Raw genomic sequence first — 8724 nt, forward strand, 5'->3', positions numbered from 1 at the left:
CTATGTATTCATTTGTTACGTTACCACATGAAGTCATCCGCCCCCGAACGTTTCCGCCGTTCAGGTTTGGGGGTGTGACATATACGATCCAAAACCAAACGGTTAGGGTTTCTGCTGAACAGCGTCGACTCAACGAGTCCATATCTGGACTCGTCGAGTCCAGCCGCGAACCCGCGACCAAGTCTGCGACCCTACTCGGCGAGTCTAGGCTCCAACTCGCCGAGTCCCTTCTTAAATCACCCCCAAAAACATAATTTAATAATACCTGAGATTCCGGGCTGTTACAACTCTCCCCCGCTAGGATTAGACTTCGCCCTCGAAGTCTCATTCTGAAAATAGTTCCGGATGCTGCTCCCACATCTCACGTTCCGGCTCCCAAGTCATTTCCGATCCCTTACGGTGTTGCCATTGAACCAACACCAGAGGTACCTCCTTGTTCCTCAGAACCTTGATCTTCCGATCCCTGATAGCCACTGGTCTCTCAGCATAATTCAGGCTCGCATCCACCTGAATATCCTCTAATGGAACCACCGCCGACTCATCGGCTATGCACTTCCTCAATTGCGACACATGAAAGGTATCGTGGATTTGTCCCAACTCCGCTGGCAACTCCAACCGATAGGCTACCCGGCCTATCCTTGCACTCACACGAAATGGCCCAATATACCGGGGACCCAACTTGCCCCTCTTCCTGAATCGAATCACTCCTTTCCAAGGAGAGACCTTCAGGAGAACGAAGTCGCCGACCTGAAATTCCAGCTCGGATCGGCGCCTGTCTGCATAACTCTTCTGCCGGCTCTGGGCGGTCAATAACCTTTGTCTAACTTGCTGAATTTGCTCTGTTGTCTGGAGCACGATCTCCGTGCTGCCCATCACTCTCTGTCCCACCTCTCCCCAGCAAATGGGGGTCCGACACCTCCTACCATACAACAGCTCAAAAGGTGGCATACCAATGCTCGAATGATGGCTGTTGTTGTAGGAAAACTCTGCTAGGGGTAAGTATGCATCCCAGCTACCCCTGAAGTCTAACACACACGCTCGAAGCATGTCCTCCAGCGTCTGAATCGTCCGTTCGCTCTGACCGTCTGTCTGGGGATGGTATGCGGTACTAAAATGCAATTTAGTACCCAGCTCCTCATGGAATTTCTTCCAGAACCTGGAAGTGAAGCGCACATCACGGTCTGACACAATCGAGATCGGCACCCCATGCCGAGATACCACTTCTCTCACATATATCTCTGCCAACTTCTCCGCTGAAGAACTCTCGCTGATGGCAAGGAAGTGTGCACTCTTCGTCAACCTATCCACAATCACCCAAATTGCATCAACTCCCCTGGCAGTCCTCGGCAATTTGGTGATGAAATCCATGGTAATCTGTTCCCACTTCCACTCGGGGATCTCCAAGGGCTGCAACTTACCATGCGGTCTCTGGTGCTCGGCCTTAACCCTACGGCAGGTCAAACACCTCTCAACGAACCATGCGACGTCTCTCTTCATACAAGGCCACCAATATTCCTTCCTCAAGTCCAAATACATCTTCGTAGCACCGGGATGGATCGAGAATTTCGATCTATGAGCCTCCTCCATCAAAGTAGTACGCGTACCGCCCACGAATGGTACCCAAATCCGACCTTGAAACGTCAGAAGTCCTCGTCCATCCTTAACGAACTCTTAAATTAACCCAACGACCCGCTCTTTCTTCTGCATCTTGGATCTCACAACCTCGGCCTGCGCCCCACGAATAGCATCCAATACCGGAGTCATCACCGTCAGTCTCAGACATACATCTCGCAATGGAGTGCTCTCCGCCCTGCGGCTCAACGCGTCGGCTACCACATTAGCCTTACCTGGGTGGTACAGGATCTCACAATCATAATCCTTGACCACATCCAACCACCTCCTCTGACGCATATTTAGGTTGGGCTGATCCATCAAATATTTCAAGCTCTTATGGTCCGTGTATATCGTACATCGAACCCCATACAGGTAGTGACGCCAAATCTTGAGAGCGAACACTACTGCCCCCAACTCTAAATCATGCGTGGGATATCTCGTCTCATGAGGCTTCAGTTGCCTCGATGCATACGCTATCACATGGCCCCTTTGCATCAACACTGCACCCAGACCCGAAATCGATGCATCGCAATATACCACAAAATCTTCCATCCCTTCTGGGAGAGCTAATACCGGGGCTTCGCACAACCTCTGGCGAAGTGTCTCAAAGGAGGTCTGCTGCTCGGGCCCCCATGAAAATGCAACACCCTTCCGGGTCAATCTGGTGAGTGGCACTGCGACCTTGGAGAAATCCTTGATGAATCTCCGATAATACCCTGCCAACCCAAGGAAGCTCCTGATCTCAGAAGGTGACCTCGGCACCTCCCAACTCATCACCGCCTCAACCTTGGCCGGATCGACCAATATCCCTTTCTGATTGACAACATGTCCTAGAAATTGGACCTCCCGCAGCCAGAAGTCACATTTGGAGAACTTTGCATAAAGCTTCTCCGACCTCAATATCTCGAGGACCTCCCTCAAATGCTCCTCATGCTGCTCTCTAGATCTAGAATACACCAGAATGTCGTCGATAAATACAATCACTGACCGATCCAACATCGGTCTGCATACCCTATTCATGAGATCCATGAACACAGCCGGGGCATTGGTGAGCCCGAAAGGCATCACCACAAACTCATAATGCCCATATCGCGTCCTAAACGTTGTCTTCTGGACATCCTCGTCCCGCACTCTCACCTGATGGTACCCTGACCTCAGATCGATCTTGGAAAACCAAGACGCTCCCTGCAACTGATCGAATAAATCATCGATCCTCGGTAACGGGTAACGGTTCTTGACCGTCAACTTGTTCAACTCCCGGTAATCAATACACATCCGGTGTGAACCATCCTTCTTCTTGACGAACAGAATAGGTGCTCCCCACGGCGAGCTGCTCGGCCGAATGAATCCCTTCCCCAGCAACTCCTGGAGTTGCGAGGACAACTCTTGCATCTATGGAGGTGCAAGACGATAAGGCACCTTTGCAATAGGCGCAGCCCCCGGAATCAGATCAATACCAAACTCTACTTGCCTCACAGGAGGTACTCCCGGCAATTCCTCGGGAAAAACATCTGAAAACTCGCGCACCACAGGAACCTCCTCAACTGATTTCGGTCTCTCGAAAACCTCCCGCGTATCCATCACATACGCCACAAAACCCTTACAGCCCTGCTGTAGACACTGCCTCGCCCTAGCGGCCGAACAAAAAGCTGATCCCGAACGGGTACCCTCGCCGTACACCGAAAGAACTCCCCCGCTAGGGTCTCGTATAGTCACCAACTGACGCTCACAGTCGATGACAGCGCCGAATCGGCTCAACCAGTCCATGCCCACGATGACACAGACATCACCCATCGCAATAGGAATCAGGTCAATCGGGAATTCAACCCCGAAAATCTCTAGTACACATCCCCAAAGAACCTCCGTAGCACAAATCGCCTTCTCGTCAGCTATAGAAACTCTCAAAGGTCGACTCAACGACTCACGACTAACGCTGATATGCTGACTAAAGGCTAAGGACACAAATGACCTACTCGCACCCGAGTCAAATAACACTAAGGCAGGCACAGAGTTCACAAGGAAAGTACCTACGCATATAATAACATAAGCATAACATCTCGATATTAAAATAAATACATGAATTACAACATACCTGCCACGACATCGGGCGCAGCGCGGACCTCCTCCGCAGTCAGCTGAAAGGCTCTCCCACAAGCCCTCGGGGCCTCGACCTTCACCGGTCGAGTCTCAGTAGTCCTGGCAGTAGGTGCAGATCCCTGACGAAGCTGAGGGCACTCGGCCTTCCGATGGCCGGTCTGGTTGCAATGAAAACAAACCATAAACCCCTTGGGGCACTCCCTAGCAATGTGCCCCTCCTTGCCGCACTTGTAGCAAGCACCGGCTCGACACGCCCCATCGTGACCCTTGCCGCACTTTCCGCAAGTGCGGCTCTTCGAACCTCCCGTCCTCGAATCGGCGGACTTGATCCGCTTGGCTGCCGGCTGAGACTGAGCCGGCCGCCGGTCTGCCTGCTGAGACTCGGCCTCCTCCCTGGCCTGAGTCTCCAACTCGATCTCACGCTTCCTGGCATTCGCCTGAAGCTCAGTAAAAGTATGGTAAGTGGAGTTTGACACAAACTCCCAGATCTCCCTCCTCAGAACACCCAAGTACCGGCTCATCCGAGCCTGCTCTGTGGCCACCAGCTCGGGGCAAAACATCGCCCTCTCATGAAACTTCCGCGTGATCGCCGCCACCGAGTCAGTACCCTGCTTGAGGGTTAAGAACTCCTGAACCAATCGTTCCCGCTCCACCGGGGGAACGTACTCATCCCTGAACATGGTAGTGAACCCCTCCCATGTCACTGCCGTAGTTTCTGCCAAAGTGAAGTTCGCCGTCACGAACTTCCACCAGTCCTTCGCTCCCAGACGGAGCTGGTTCAAAGCGAACCGTACCCTCAGGTGCTCCGGGCATGAGCAAGTGTAGAAGCACCCCTCTATATCCGCGATCCACCTCATTGCAGCAATCGGATCCTGCGTCCCATCGAACTCTGGTGGCTTCGTGTTGCTGAACTCTCGGAACAGCAACGAGTCACCCCCCTGTGGCCTAGCAGCGGCCACAGCTGCGGTAGCTGCAGCGGTTGCAGCCTCAGTCAATGCGGCGTACCGCTCATCGAACGTCTCCATCAGGGTGGTCTTAATAGACCCAAACATCTCCGGGATCTCAGCCCGGATCGCCGCCGCTACCTCCTCGTGAATCATCTGACGAATCTCCTCGTCACTCACACCGCTCGTACTCGCTCCGTGGCGTGGTCTAACCATGATGTCTCTGAAATACAACATAAAACTATCAGAGACTCCACCGAGTATAATCGTACTCGCTAACTCAACCCTACTCAGTCTCCGATATCCAGGGATTCTTACTTGGGCCTCCCACTGACCCGGTGTCTTCGGTAGTACGGGCCCAATACTACCGACCACACCGCATCAGCAGTCATCCCAAATCTTCCTCCCCAAACCCCGGATAGTGAGTACTCTACTTCTGTTATGCACTATCTACTCGCATACTAGCAAAGCATCTCATATAGGCAAACTTCCCTAGACTAAGGCATCACAAATCAGGCCACTCTAGTCCTATCATGAATACCTAGTCTTCTAGCATGCATAACAATTCATATCATATAATATTGTAAGGTATTTTGGGGATCTTTACCGTTCGGGCGCTGACTGATCGTACACACTGCTTCTTTCTTGCTTACCACAAAACCATTTACAAAATTTTATGCCTTTATTTAAAAAGTTTCCTCAAATCCTCGGCTTGAGTTCAGTTACCCCCGAAGGTGCACCCGAATCCCTCAAACCAAGGCTCTGATACCAATTGTAACAACGCAAATTTTCAAACAAATTTTTCATTTTTAAAATATAATTATTTTCATTCAAAACAAGGCATAAATAGTTTAGTATTCTGTCAAACACAAATATTCAAAATCCCAAGATCATAAAAGCATCCTTCAGTGTGTATCGATCACGCCGGCGCCTTCCCACGGTCCTCGCTAGTACCTGAAACACATACATAACAACTGTAAGCATAAATGCTTAGTGAGTTCCCCAATATACAACTTACGCACATACGCCTTTCCAGGCCCTGACCTTCCGGTCATCAACACTACGCCTTCCGGCCCATAACATGTTCGCCTTCCGGCCCATAACATATTGCCTTCCGGCCCACATAACATACATAGCACATCTAACAAATAACTTACCACATATAGCATACATATCACATATCACATCTGACCTTCCGGTCCCACAGTCAAACCCTTCTGGGTACAGTATAGTGAGAAGACTCACCTCGTGAATGCTGAAAGCTAGCAAATCCTGAAATCACTCGTGCACAATCCGACGAGCTACAACCTTCCTATAACATCACATATCTCATTAACACATATATCTTCTAAGTGTGACTATCCCTAAGAAGTCAGACTTAGGTCAACTCTGGTCAACGGTCAACGGTCAGCTCGACCGGACTCGGCGAGTGCCCTGGCGACTCGGCGAGTCTAGACGTCCTCCAACTCTCTGAGATTCCGTATCTACTCGTCGAGTATCCTCCTCGACCCGACGAGTTACTCCTGGAAGAATCGCGGGGCCACCCCGACTCCACTCGCCGAGTCTGATGAACAACTCGGCGAGTCCCAATGAATCTTCAAGCTACTCGCCGAGTCTGAAGAACAACTCGGCGAGTCCCAGTAAATCTTCAAGCTACTCGCCGAGTCTGAAGAACAACTCGGCGAGTCCATGCCATGCAGACGAGCAACTGCTTCCTAAATTACGTATGGTCCCGAGATATACAATCATGGGACTTTCTGGACTTCTAAACATCTTATTACTGGGGTATAAACGTCTGGGTAATAACATAATAACCCATCTAATCACTAAATGGGTTTCATAAACCCTAGATTCGTATACACATCAAAATAACAGAAATGGTCCGAGTATTACCTGAAAACGCATTCTCTGTGTCCCCCAAACCTCAGGACTCGATCCTCCTTGATATTCCTTTGGCCAAACTCTTCTTCTTCTTGCCTAACAAGTTCCTCCAAGTCCCAATAGCTTCCTCTCCTGCTCTAGACGTCCACAACGATTAGGGTTCTTCTCAATCGACCAAAAGACGGACAATGACGGCTTAAGAGGCGTTATATACTTTGGCAACCCGATATTTCAACTCCTTGTAAGGACCAGAATGGGTCAAGTATTGTAACCGCTTCTAAGTAATAAAATTTACTTTCATAATAAAACGTACAAATAGTTCTATTTAATTTCCTTCTATGATTAAATGTCTTTGAACCATAATCGTATGTGAAAAGAACGCCCAAATCCGACTTCATATAGCGAAGATGTGATTTTTCCAAGTTCGGCTTAGCAACAGACCGCTAAAAACTCGAATCGGAGATCGAGCGACTTTTGGCCGGAATGACCTAAACGAGAATCGAAGGTCTCGACAATGGTATTCCAGCGGTAAAAAGTCTGGCAAAAACCGACATCAGATAAAGAAGTTATGAATTTTCTAAGAAATTCCTTAAACACGATGGATTTTTAATAAATAATAAAAATATAATTTTGGAATTTGCCGACGGTGTCTAAACGAAAGTTGTAGAGCGTAGTCTCACCTACGCGAGGATATAAAGACCATCGAAAACGGAGTTCGTATGAAGAAGATATGGATTTTTGAAGTTTATTAAATATATTATTTATTTATTTAATTCAAAATTCGGATATTATCCGAAGGGGAGTCAGCATCCTCCTCCGAAGTACGCGCTGCGTACTCCTGTACGCCCCGCGTAACCGAGAGGATTGGCCTCGGATCGTCCACGTCGCCATATCCGAGGAATCCGACCCGTCCGACCCGACGTCCCATCCGACCCGGCGTCCCATCCGACCCACCTCCCCAGCAACCCGTCCCATCCGACCCGAGAACCCAACAACCCGTCCCATCCGAACCGAGGCAGTCGAGGCTTCGGTCATGCATGACGTACGCGTACGCAGCGCGTACGAGCGTACGCCCCGCGTACCGAGGCAGACCAGCCTTCCTATAAATAGAATGCGAGGGTTTCCAAAGAAAGGGTTCATTTCTCTTCTCTCTCTCCCAACTTTGCCTCGTTTTCCGTGTCCGTTCAAACCCGAAGCTCTGGTCTTTTTGGCTCAAGTCCCGAAGGTCGATTTTACTCCCGAGATTCCCGAGAATCCCGAGGAAAATCCGTTTCCCGAGACGAAACTCTGCCCGGTTTTCCATCTCGCTATCTTCAAACTTTCAAGTGAGTTTCATACCCCTAAATCAACCTTTTTAATTAGTCTAAATACTTTTATATGCTTTCAAAGGGGGGGATTACAAGTAAAACACACGAGTATTATCGTGTGTTACATAAAGAAACTCTTTTATATACTGTTATATATTCAAATCACATGCGATTTATAAACATTTAAAGGAACTTTTATATATATATATATAACATATGTCACAATAGCATTTTACCCTTTTAAAATATAATGTTGTTGTAATGCATGTATAAACTAAACTGTTCTTAGATTTTTCTTGTCTATCCTAGACTCTACACCAAAAATCTATACTTTCATAAACAAGTGATTCCTTTTCTCAATATTTCTAAACAAACAAGACACGCTTTTTGGAAACTATAATAGGTATAGTTTTACGAACAGATTTCTAACTCTTATGTACTAGAAACACATATTTCAAGAAGTTTACTTTCGTATACAAGAACAAACGTAACATTTTAACAAGTAGATCTGTTTTTATACCACGGATTTGTGAGACACTAACTTCATGTACGTTCGAGTACACATTTCAAGTCCTGTATTATATACCAGAATCCCTTGGAGGGGGAGCATGGTGTTTGTGTATAGATCTATACGGGCTTGACAAACCCGCGCCCTGACTGTTAGCTGCAGTCCACCGTTTGGGGTGACAAACGTCATAACATTTCAACGCCTGAAGAACGTTGTGTATAGGCATTCAGAGTCAATAGTACGGTTGAAGAGACAAGAAGGAGACAGAAGTGGGATAATGATGACTACATCTGCAAAGGTCACATTCTGAACGGTATGTCTGATGCTTTATTTGATATCCATAGTGAAGCCTTGTACGCCAAGGAGTTGTGGG

The sequence above is a fragment of the Lactuca serriola genome, chromosome 2 (genome assembly GCF_051521515.1).
Source record: "Lactuca serriola cultivar US96UC23 chromosome 2, Lser_US96UC23_V15, whole genome shotgun sequence".
NCBI lineage: Eukaryota > Viridiplantae > Streptophyta > Magnoliopsida > Asterales > Asteraceae > Lactuca > Lactuca serriola.